Consider the following 11,477-nt stretch of genomic DNA (forward strand, 5'->3'; position numbering starts at 1 on the left):
ACTGTGGGCAAGAATCCCTTAGAAGAAATGGAGTAGCCATCATGGTCAACAAAAGAGTCCGAAATGCAGTACTTGGATGCAATCTCAAAAACGACAGAATGATCTCTGTTCATTTCCAAGGCAAACCATTCAATATCACGGTAATCCAAGTCTATGCCCCAACCAGTAACGCCGAAGAAGCTGAAGTTGAATGGTTCTATGAAGACCTACAAGACCTTCTAGAACTAACACCCAAAAAAGATGTCCTTTTCATTATAGGGGACTGGAATGCAAAAGTAGGAAGTCAAGAAACACCTGGCGTAACAGGCAAGTTTGGCCTTGGAGTACAGAATGAAGCAGGGCAAAGGCTAATAGAGTTTTGCCACAAGAACGGACTGGTAATAGCAAACACCCTATTCCAACAACACAAGAGAAGACTCTACACGTGGTCATCACCAGATGGTCAACACCGAAATCAGATTGATTATATTCTTTGCAGCCAAAGATGGAGAAGCTGTATACAGTCAGCAAAAACAAGACCAGGAGCAGACTGTGGCTCAGATCATGAACTGCTTATTGCCAAATTCAGACTTAAATTGAAGAAAGTAGGGAAAACCACTAGACCATTCAGGTATGACCTAGATCAAATCCCTTATGAGTATACAGTGGAAGTGACAAATAGATTTAAGGGACTAGACCTGATAGACAGAGTGCCTGATGAACTATGGACAGAGGTTTGTGACATTGTACAGGAGACAGGGATCAAGAAAATCCCCATGGAAAAGAAATGCAAAAAAGCAAAATGGCTGACTGAGGAGGCCTTACAGATAGCTGGGAAGAGAAGAGAAGTGAAAAGCAAAGGAGAAAAGGAAAGATATTCTCATCTGAATGCAGAGTTCCAAAGAATAGCAAGGAGAGATAAGAAAGCCTTCCTCAGCGATCAGTGCAAACAAATAGAGGAAAACAACAGATTGGGGAGACCTCTTCAAGAAAATTAGAGATACCAAAGGAACATTTCATGCAAAGATAGGCTCGATAAAGGACAGAAATGGTATGGACCTAACAGAAGCAGAAGATATTAAGAAGAGGTGGCAAGAATACACAGAAGAACTGTACAAAAAAGATCTTCATGACCCAGATAATCACGATGGTGTGATCACTCACCTAGAGCCAGACATCCTGGAATGTGAGGTCAAGTGGGCCTTAGCAAGCATCACTACGAACAAAGCTAGTGGAGGTGATGGAATTCCAGTTGAGCTATTTCAAATCCTCAAGGGTGATGCTGTGAAAGTGCTGCACTCAATATGCCAGCAAATTTGGAAAACTCAGCAGTGGCCACAGGACTGTATCCATTTACAGGCTGAATTATGTCTGTGGCCCACCCCACCCCCAGGGAAAAAAACAACACACGACGATATCCTAATCCCTAGTGCCTATGAACACGACCTTATTTGGAAATAGAATCTTTGTAGATATAATCAAGTTAAGGTAAGGTCAATAAGTCAGTCCAGTCACTCAGTCGTGTCCAACTCTTTGTGACCCCGTGGACTGCAACAGCCCAGGCTTCCTTGTCCATCACCAACTCCCAGAGCTTGCTCAAACTCACGTCCATCGAATTGGTGATGCCATCCAACCATCTCAGCCTCTGTCGTCCCCTTCTCCTCCTGCCTTCAATCTTGCCCAGCTTCAAGGTCTTTTCTGAGTCAGTTCTTCAAATCAGGTGGCCAAAGTATTGGAGTTTCAGCTTCAGCATCAGTCCTTCCAGTGAATATTCAGGACTGATTTCCGTTAGGATTGACTGGTTTGATCTTGCAGTCCAAGGGACTCTCAAGAGTCTTCTCCAACACCACAGTTCAAAAGCATGAATTCTTCGGCCCTCAGCTTTCTTTCAGTAAAAGGTCAGTAAAGTGGACCCTAATCCAGTAAGAGGAGAAGGCCATGGCACCCCACTCCAGTACTCTTGCCTGGAGAATCCCATGGACGGAGGAGCCTGGTAGGCTGCAGTCCATGGGGTCGCTAAGAGTCGGACACGACTGATCGACTTCACTTTCACTTTCACTTTTCACTTTTCACTTTCATGCATTGGAGAAGGAAATGGCAACCCACTCCAGTGTTCTTGCCTGGAGAATCCCAGGGACAGGGGAGCCTGGTGGGCTGCCATCTATGGGGTCGCACAGAGTCGGACACAACTGAAGTGACTTAGCAGCAGCAGCAATCCAGTAAGACTATTGCCCTTATAAGAGGAAAATGCTGTGTAAGGACAGAGATATATGAGGATAATGCCATGTAATGACAAAGGACAGATTGCAGTGGTCTTGTAGTGGTGGTCTTGCAGTGACTTGTAGCTGCAAGTCACGGATTGACTGTCACCTCTAGAAGCTAGGAAGAAGCAAGGACAGATTCTACAAATCTCAGAGGGAGCATGGTCCTGCTGACACCTTGATTTTGAACTTCTAACTTCCATAATGGTGAAAGAATAATTTTCTGTTGTTTCAAACCACCTAGATTGTAGTACTTTATTATGATAGCCTTATCAAGTTAATCCAGTGTCCTCCTGTGGGCATCACATTGGAAGCATGTGAAGCCAGTTTGTTCAGTTATTGATGGTGCTAACATTCATTATTTGATTAGGGTGGTGTATCAGTCATCTACTGGTGTGTAACAAATTACCCTAAAACTTAGCAATTTAAAATAGTGACCATGTGGGTGACTTCCCTGGTCCCGTGGTTAAGAATTGCAGAGAAACTAAGGCTAGGCAATGGTGATTAAGACCTGACTCAGGCAAATAAATAAAGTGATTAATTTAAAAAATAGCAACCATGTTATTTGCCCACCATCCTTTGGGTTATCAATTGCAGTTGGGCTCAGCTGGGCAGTTCTGTGGCATTGATGTAGGCTCACTTATGCAGTTGCATTCAGCTTGTTGGACAGTTGGGGCAGGTTGGTCTAAGGGCCTCAGTAGACATATTTCATCTTCACTCCCATAGTTCATCCTCCAATAGGCTAAGTCAGTCGTCTTCTCATGGTGGTCTCAGGACAGCAAATAAGAGGAAGTCCTGACGAGCAACTGCTTTTCAGTCTTCTGTTTCCATCGCATTTACTAATGTTCCATTAGCAGTGGTTCTGAAGATCTCCGGGTGGCAGCTCTGCCCCACAACTAGATTAAGATTGTTGGGAAGGTTTTCTGTCTCCCCACGCCTGCACCTGCAGAGACCATATGAAAGACAGGGACAGAGAGACAGAGGTTGGGAGGTTGAAATACTTGACTGGGAGAAACAGAGACTGTGACCTTCCTTTGGGGGACAGAGCATGAGGTCGCTAAGAGTCTGACACGACTGTGCGACTTCACTTTCACTTTTCCCTTTCATGCACTGGAGAAGGCAATGGCAACCCACTCCAGTGTTCTTGCCTGGAGAATCCCGGGGACCGCGGAGCCTGGTGGGCTGCCGTCTATGGGGTCGCACAGAGTCGGACACGACTGAAGCGACTTAGCAGCAGCAGCAGCAGCAGCTGGGGACTAAGCCGGCATTGAGGGGGTTTCAGGAAGGGTGCCCTGCTGTCCTTGACCCTGTGATGGCCTGGGTGCTTGTCGGCCTCCCTCCAGGGCTTTTGGTGCGCAGCTGCTGTTTGGTGGGCCTGGGCGCATAGAGCGGGGACTGGGGCGGGAGTGGGAAAGCGAATAAAAGTGGAGAGGGCGCGGCCCGCGGCGGAAGCCAACGCGCTGTGGGCCTGTGTGCGGCCTGCGGGCAGGAGACGGCGCAGGCGAGTCCCCAGGCGACTGCCAACGCGGCGCTGTGCGGGTGTCCCCCAAAGGCTTTCCCGCCTCTGGCCAAGGAGGAAGGACGCTGCGCTGCCTCAGGGTGTCGGGCGGGGCAGAGGAGCCGGGGGCGGGGGGGGGTGCCTTTCACTGGGGAGCAAAAGCAACCAGCACCTCCTTCGAGCCGGAATCGAACCAGCGACCTAAGGATGACCACACGTATCAGATCTACAGTCCTCCGCTCTACCAGCTGAGCTATCGAAGGGTGCGCGCCACCAAGTGGCCGGGGACCTCACTTTTTCTGGAAAGGCCGCAACATGACACTGGGATGCCCGAGGTGAGCCCGTCCGGGCTGGTCGGAAGCCCCTTTGAAGAGAGCGTTTAAGTGCCGTTTAAGTGCTCTTTAAGTGCCGTTAGTTCAAAATACTCCTTTGAATAAAATGGTATTTTTTGATGTGGCATGTTGTGCCACCCTTCAAAGCCAGCATCCTCTTGCCTGCATTCCGCAGGTCTCCTATGGATATCCCTGCTTTCGCTCTGCCACCTTTACAGCCAGAGTGATTTTCTCTCCTTTTCTAGGAGAGTGGAGGATGGGGTGTGGTGGGGTGTGGAGGGTTTAGATGAAGCCGCTTCTCTTCTGGAAACTTCTGGTTCAGTCAGACTTGAACCCTTACAAAGGTCTACAAGACCCTCAGTTCTTGTCCCCACGCAGTCACCTCTCTCAGTTTCAGTACCACTCTTAAATTTTGTTCTGTACTCAGGGCAGTCTGCTATTCTCCAGACAAAGTCCCACCTGGACACTGCTCTAGCTGACCTTTTGCTAGGGATGCTCTTCCCAGACAGCCCCATGACTAGCCCCCTCCTCCCTCTAGTCTCACATTGTCACCTTCTCCAGGGAGCCTTCCCTGACCACCGAAATCAACACAGCAACCTGCCTCCTGATAGCAACTCCCCATTCCCTTTTCCTCCTTGTTTTTTTTTTTCTTTTTTCTTTTTCATAGCTCTTAATACCTAACTTAACATACTAATTAATTTACCTACTGTGCCTCTTGTCAATTTTCTCCCACCCCATACCCCTTTCTCTAAGTAAAATATGAGTATCAAGAGGCCTTTTTGTTGGCAAATTCCTGAACAGTGTCTGCCACGGGGTATTCAATAAATAGTTGTTGAGTGGAAAAGTGCCCAGTACTGTCAAAGAGATCAGGATATAAAAGAAGGGGCCACGAGCCAGGGTTTGGCCAGGGGGAGGCGCAGAATTATCTTCTTTGGTCACAAAATAGAGCATTTAAGTTGAGAACTACAGAACTCTCAGCAGGTAGCAACCCCTCCAAACCATTTCCTGCACTAAGAGACTTGACCAGACTCAAACCTGGCTTTCAGCAGCATAAGGTCCTGTCCCTGGCTTGACCTCTACCCCCATTAAAATGTCTGTCTGATCCCAGACACAGAAAACAAACTTATGGTTACGAAAGGGGAAAGGTGGGGAGAAGACAGGATTGGGGATTAACATATCCACACTACTATATATAAAACAGATAAAGAGGACCTACTGTATAGCACACAGGACTATACTCAATATTTTGTAATAACATGCGAATAGAGTCTAAAGTATATATAATATATATAATCCTGTCTCAAAAAATCTAACACCTGACACAGGCCCCTGATCTCCGTTTTTTCTTTCTTTCCTTTCGCTTCTGTATGCTGCATTTTAGATCCCTGGCCAGGTAACCCCTGCCCCCATGCATTGGGAGCTCAGAGTCTTAACCACTGAACCGCCAGGAAGGTCGCCTAACTGCCCTTTGTTAGAGCATTCTTTTAACAGGACTTGCAATTGTAAAGATGGTTGTCTTAGAGCCCAAAGGGTCTCTCTCAAAGACTGGGAGCCATTCCTTTGAAGTGTAAGCAAGAAGGATAGGGCCTCTGTCTCCCACTTTCTGTGCGACGACCCATCCTAACTTCAGTAACTGACAAACACGGCTGGCCTGCCTCTCTACTGACCAACTCTGTGGTTTTTCACTGCTGCCTCTTCTGAGCCTCCCTCTCATCCTCCCTTTAAAACGCTCCGATCCCCTCGCCCATTTCGGAATGGAGCTCGGTCAGCTCTCTCCCCTGCTGTCAGTACTCATGAATAAAGTCTGCTTCCACCACTTTCTCTACGGTCTGCTGTGTTTCTCTTTGACCGAGTCAGATCGGAAAGGGCCAGAGGACACCTGGGTGGCCGTCCAATGTGCACGCTGGGGCAGGGGACGGGGCGCCGGGGGCGCGGCCCAAGAGCCAGGGCTCCTGACGCGGAGCCCCGCGCTCCGGGAGCCCCCGCCTGGTGCGGTGGAGGCGACCGCTCGCGCTGTCACTTGGTTTTCGCTCTGCAACAGGACCCCGGGCTTTCCTTCCAGCATCACTAGGTTAGGCTACATATCCCGAAGCACTTTCGTCACTTTTATTTAGAGAGACACCGTGAATAAACATAACCACGCTTTCCTATTAAGGCGGCTTTAGCGCTTAATGCCAATCGGCAAATAAGTCTTTCCTGAGCTTTCCATGACTAGAAAATGAGTTCAGACAGGCGACGGCAAAAATGGGCTATTTTCTTTTTGGTGAAAGGGAGGTGAGACCAGACCCGAGTCACGACCCACCCCCTCAACTGCGAGGCACTGCGGTCTCGTGTCTTCCCAGGTTCTCACTCCAGGTCTAGACGGATCGCTGCTCGCCCACGCGCTCCCCTCACGAGACACCGGCGGGTCTCGGGTGCGGTTAGTAGGTCCCGCGCCCCCACGTGGAAGAACATGACATCCGGGACATCCCGGCGGGGGCGTGTCGTATGCAGATGAGAGGCGCGTAGAGGCTGCTGGTCCCGCCCCGCCCGGGCCTCGGCGTCCTGCGTGTGAACACGCAGAGGTTCCTGAGGTTGTTCCCCGGGTGGGCGAGGCCGGGCCGAGAGACGAGCAGGGGCTGAGTGTGCGGAGGTGGTGCGAGGGAAGTGACCGTGCGTGCAGAGTGGGGCGAGCTCGATGGTGCTGGGCGGTGGGGGAAAAGCAACTCATACTTACCTGGCAGGAGAGATACCATGATCACGAAGGTGGTTTTCCCAGGGCGAGGCTTATCCATTGCACTCTGGATGTGCTGATCCCTGCGATTTCCCCAAATGTGGGAAACTCGACTGCATAATTTGTGGTAGTGGGGGACTGCGTTCGCGCTTTCCCCTGATAATTTGGTTTTTTTTAACAACAGATGAAATTAGATAATCTACGTGGTTGACTGTTTGCAAATTCCCGTGTTTATGTTTTTTGGATCTCAGTTTTGTGAAGCTTTATTAGGTTAGTGTTGGGTGGTGTTGTACTTTAAAACCTTAGGAATGTTTTAATGGACAAACAACAAATTCTTGTAAACTGTATTTCTGCTTTTGTTTTTTGTTTCTTTCATTTGTAAGTACTTGTTATTTTTCTAGTTGCTGTCGTTTTTATTCCGTGATATCTGGGGACGGGCGGTAAAGGTTTCTGTTTGAATGAAGACGGTGAGAAAAAAGCTTTGTCATTTACATATAGAAACAGGAGTAGGTGTTGTAAGTTACAGTCAGTAAGTCAGAAAGAGACAAATATATTTGTAGAGTTACTGATTGCTTCAATTATGCTAGATTCTGCGATCACCTGGATTGCAGTGAACCAGGATTACTTGTCCTTCACTATTTCTCAGAGTTGCTCAAACTCATGTCCATTGAGTCCGTGATGTCATCCTACCATCTCATCATCCTATGTCACCCTTTTTCTTTTTTTTTTTATTTTATAAATTTATTTAATTTAGTTGGGGGCTCATTACTTTACAATATTGTAATAGTTTTTGCCATACATTGACATGAATCAGCCATGGGTTTACATGTGTTCCCCTTCCTGGACCACCCACCCACCTCCCTCCCCATCCCATCCCTCTGGGTCATCCCATTGCCCCGGCCCTGAGCCCTTGTCTCATGCATCGAACATGGAATGGTGTTCTGTTTCACATATGATAATATACATGTTTCAATGCTATGTCACCCTTTTTCCTCCTGCTTTCTATCTTTCTCAGTATCGGGGTCTTTTCGAATGCATCAGGCGGCGAAAAGATTGAAGCTTCAGCGTCAGTCTTTCCAACGAATATTTGGGGTTGATTTAATTTAGGATATGTTTGATCTCCTCGCAGTCTAAGGGACTCTCAAGAGTCTTCTATATCACTTATATGTGGAATCTTAAAAACAAGTCAACTTATAAACGAAAACAATCACAAACGACAAAACCAAAACAAAGCTGGGTGGGTGGATAAACCAGGAGTATGGGATTAACAGGTAGAACACTATATAAAAAATAACGAGAATATATTACATAGCACATTGAACTATATTCAAGATCTTGTCAAAACTTATAATGGAAAAGAATCTCAACTGTACAGCTGAAATTAACACAAGATAGAAAATCAACTAATACATAAATTTTTTTTGAAGAACCTGGAGGGAATTCCCTGGGGATCCAGTGTTTAGAACTCCAGGCTTTCACTGATGGGGTGGGACATCAATCCCTGGTAAAAGAACTAAGATCCAGAAAGCTGTGCACGCCTCCCCCTCAAAAGGCAGATTGTTTTACATGTACAAGAAAACCCCCAAAGGAAGATAAATACCCCCCAAAGTAGCCAAGTGGTTCCTTTTATTGGCCCTGGTTCCTTTTGCTGGAGAATGATATTTAGAGACCAAAATCTGAGTCCTCTTGTTGATGAATACTGGTGTGTCACTGTACCTATTTTACTCAATGGATTATATTCCATTACTGTCATTACCTTGATTTGGCAGTGGGAATCCTTTGAAACTGGCTCCTGTGCTCGTGATATGCCCCCAAATCAGTCACCGTACATTTCTTCACTTTTCTGCACAGCGGCACTTTTCCAGGCTTGCATTTTCCCCTAAAAGAGCTTCACCTCCCATGGAAGATGATGTGCCCTTTTGCCCTCCTGTCCAAAATGACTTCGAGTCGCGGTGAGGCTTCCTGTGGAGTGATGGAGAAGGCTATCAGGCTAAGAGCAATGAGCACATCCAGGCTTAACAAGGCCTGTAGGTATCCAGCCTCGGCTGCCCTCCTTCGCCTACCTACCCCGATTCCTGGGCATAAATGGCTGCTTCCTGGAAGAGGTCAAGGTTCTGTGGACTTCCTGGAGAAGGGGCTGGAATCCAGAGGGAGGGGCAGAGGGCACGGGTGTCCAGGTTGGACTCTACAAACATTTCAGATCCCACTGGGTGTGTGCCCACCACCCAAGATTGCTAGCCCACCTAGCAAAAGTCCTTCAGAGGCACAGCAAGCCACAGTGAAGTGGCCTCCCCTCAGCCCGGTGTGTTGCCACTCCCTGACCAGGCGGTGGGCACCTCTGACCCTTTGAGGTTGGGGGACAGTGCTTCAGAGCACCCCTGCCAGTCTCTGTGACACCCAGACCAGAAGAGTTGGCCATGCTGGTCACCAAAACCCACACCCCTTTCCACTTCCCCAAACCCAGGTCCCCAAGGGGTGCACACATCCACATCCTCGGGAATAGATCCAACAAAAGCCTAAAGTTCTTTCTTTTCGCCCTGTCTCCTGGTCTTTATAGATGGTATCATTTGAGGCTGGGGTCTCTGCAGCCGCAGAGCAACGGACCCTTCTGGAAGGGCACCGGTCAGACTGCAGGGGAACAGCCCTCTTGGCCCAGGGAGACTCCAGGTCGGCGCATGTTAGTTAGCAGTAGGACGATGAGAAGGGCTGAGATCAACAGGGGGGTGACCCCAGGAGTTTGCCAGGAGAGGAAGACAAAGCAGAAACACAGTCTCCATTTTGAGAGGCAGTTCAGTTCAGTTCAAGCGCTCAGTCCTGACGGACTCTTTGCAACCCCATGGACTGCAGCACACCAGGCTTCCCTGTATTTCACCAACTCCCGGAGCTTACTCAAACTCATGTCCATTGAGCCGGTGATGCCATCCAACCATCTCATCCTCTGTCTTCCCCTTCTCCTCCCGCCTTCCAGTCAGAACCAGAACCAAAAAAGGGCTTGTGGCCTCAGGGGTCAGGGACGGCGGCCCTGGGCCCCTGAGGTTTCAGAGAGCCACACTGCCATCGGCGTTCTGCCGAGAGTCCTCTGAGATGTACTCCAACTGTAAGCAGAGTCTCTGGAGTTTCCCTCCCACAAGAAGGGAGAGAGAAAGTACCACTCCCTGCTGTTCTCTGTACCCACACCCAAACCAGTCTGTCCCCAAAGTGAAGCTGCTCCTTCTTGATGACAGTCCAAGTTACAGTTCCTTCTGGGTGCTCCCTCCACGTCAACCTCTTTGTCCCAATTTAGCCTTAAGGACCCAGCACTAAAGTTAGCCACCTGGTCAGAACCTCCCTTGCTTTGCATTGGGAAGCAAAAGCAACCAGCACCTCCTTCGAGCCGGAATCGAACCAGCGACCTAAGGATGACCACACGTATCAGATCTACAGTCCTCCGCTCTACCAGCTGAGCTATCGAAGGCTGCGCGCCACCAAGTGGCCGGGGACCTCACTTTTTCTGGAAAGACCGCAACACAACACTAGGACGCCGGAGGTGAGACCGTGCGGGCTGGTCGGAAACCCCTTTGAAGAGAGCGGTGCGCGCGCCGCCAGGGTGCCAGGTGCGGGTGCGAGGACCCGGCAATCCTGCGGGGTAGCTGCGGCCTGGCCTTTGTGTCGGCCGGCATCGGGGCGGCGAGTTTCAAGATGCCTCGTTTCCTCTCCGCCGTCCCTCTTTCTACAAGTGGGGACCGCGGCATGAAAGCGGAGAAGAGGGCTAAGGGAGAGGCGTTGGGAAATGGATGTGCGCGTGAGGTGCAGAAGGCCGGGCCGAGGAGAGGGGCACCGCGGAGCCGGCTGCCAACCGCCTAGCCAGCCACCTGGTGCTCTTTAAGTGCCGTTAGTTCAAACACTCCTTTGGTCAAAACGGTATTTTTTGCTGTGGCACGTTGTGCCACCCTTCAAAGCCAGCATCATCTTGCCTGCATTCCGCAGGTCTCCTATGGATCTCGCTGCTTTTGCTCTGCCACCTTTACAGCCAGAGTGATTTTCTCTCCTTTTCTAGGAGTATGGGGAAGAGGGGTGGGGGTGAGGGTGGGGTGTGAAGGGTTTAGATGAAGCCGCTTCTCTTCTGGAAACTTCTGGTTCACTCAGTCTTGAACCCTTACAAAGGTCTACAAGACCCTCAGTTCTTGTCCCCACGCAGTCACCTCTCTCAGTTTCGGTACCATTCATAAATTTTGTTCTGTATTCAGGACCTTCTTGCTATTCTCCAGACACTGCTCTATCTGACCTTTTGCTAGGGATACTCTTCCCAGACAGCCTCATGACCAGCCCCCTCCTCCCTCCAGTCTGCTCACATTGTTACATTCTCCAGGGAGCCTCCCCTGACCATCGAAATCAACACAGCGACCTGACTCCTTATAGCAATTCCCCATCTCCTCTCCTTCCTCGTTTTTATTTTCTTTTTTCATAGCTCTTAACACCTAACATACTAATTAATTTGTCTACTGTGACTATTGTCAGTTTTCTCCCACCTGCACACCCCTTTCTCTAACTGAAATATGATATCTAACACATTTTGCCTTCCAGCTGAAACTAACACAACGTTGTAAATAACTATATTTCAATTAAAAATAATTTTAAAAAGTCCTCTCTGAGAAAGTCCAACACCTGACACAGGCCCCTGTCATCCCTTTTTCTTTCCTTTTTGCCCGCGCTAT

General features: G+C 49.0%; 3 non-coding genes across 3 annotated transcripts; 1 reads left to right on the plus strand and 2 right to left on the minus strand.

Moving 5' to 3' along the window:
- Positions 1–3,911: 3,911 nt before the first annotated feature.
- On the minus strand, positions 3,912–4,001 carry TRNAY-GUA (transfer RNA tyrosine (anticodon GUA)). The gene is given in 2 exon segments: positions 3,912–3,947; positions 3,965–4,001. It is a non-coding gene; the product is annotated as a tRNA-Tyr (tRNA).
- Positions 4,002–6,778: 2,777 nt separating this feature from the next.
- Positions 6,779–6,942, plus strand: LOC145530754 (U1 spliceosomal RNA). The gene has a single exon (XR_014072054.1). It is a non-coding gene; the product is annotated as a U1 spliceosomal RNA (small nuclear RNA).
- Positions 6,943–10,147: 3,205 nt separating this feature from the next.
- Positions 10,148–10,237, minus strand: TRNAY-GUA (transfer RNA tyrosine (anticodon GUA)). The gene is given in 2 exon segments: positions 10,148–10,183; positions 10,201–10,237. It is a non-coding gene; the product is annotated as a tRNA-Tyr (tRNA).
- Between the last annotated feature and the right edge of the window lie 1,240 nt (positions 10,238–11,477).

Source organism: Giraffa tippelskirchi, chromosome 12 (assembly GCF_054371585.1).
Source record: "Giraffa tippelskirchi isolate mGirTip1 chromosome 12, T2T-mGirTip1v1.2.pri, whole genome shotgun sequence".
Taxonomy (NCBI): Eukaryota; Metazoa; Chordata; class Mammalia; order Artiodactyla; family Giraffidae; genus Giraffa; species Giraffa tippelskirchi.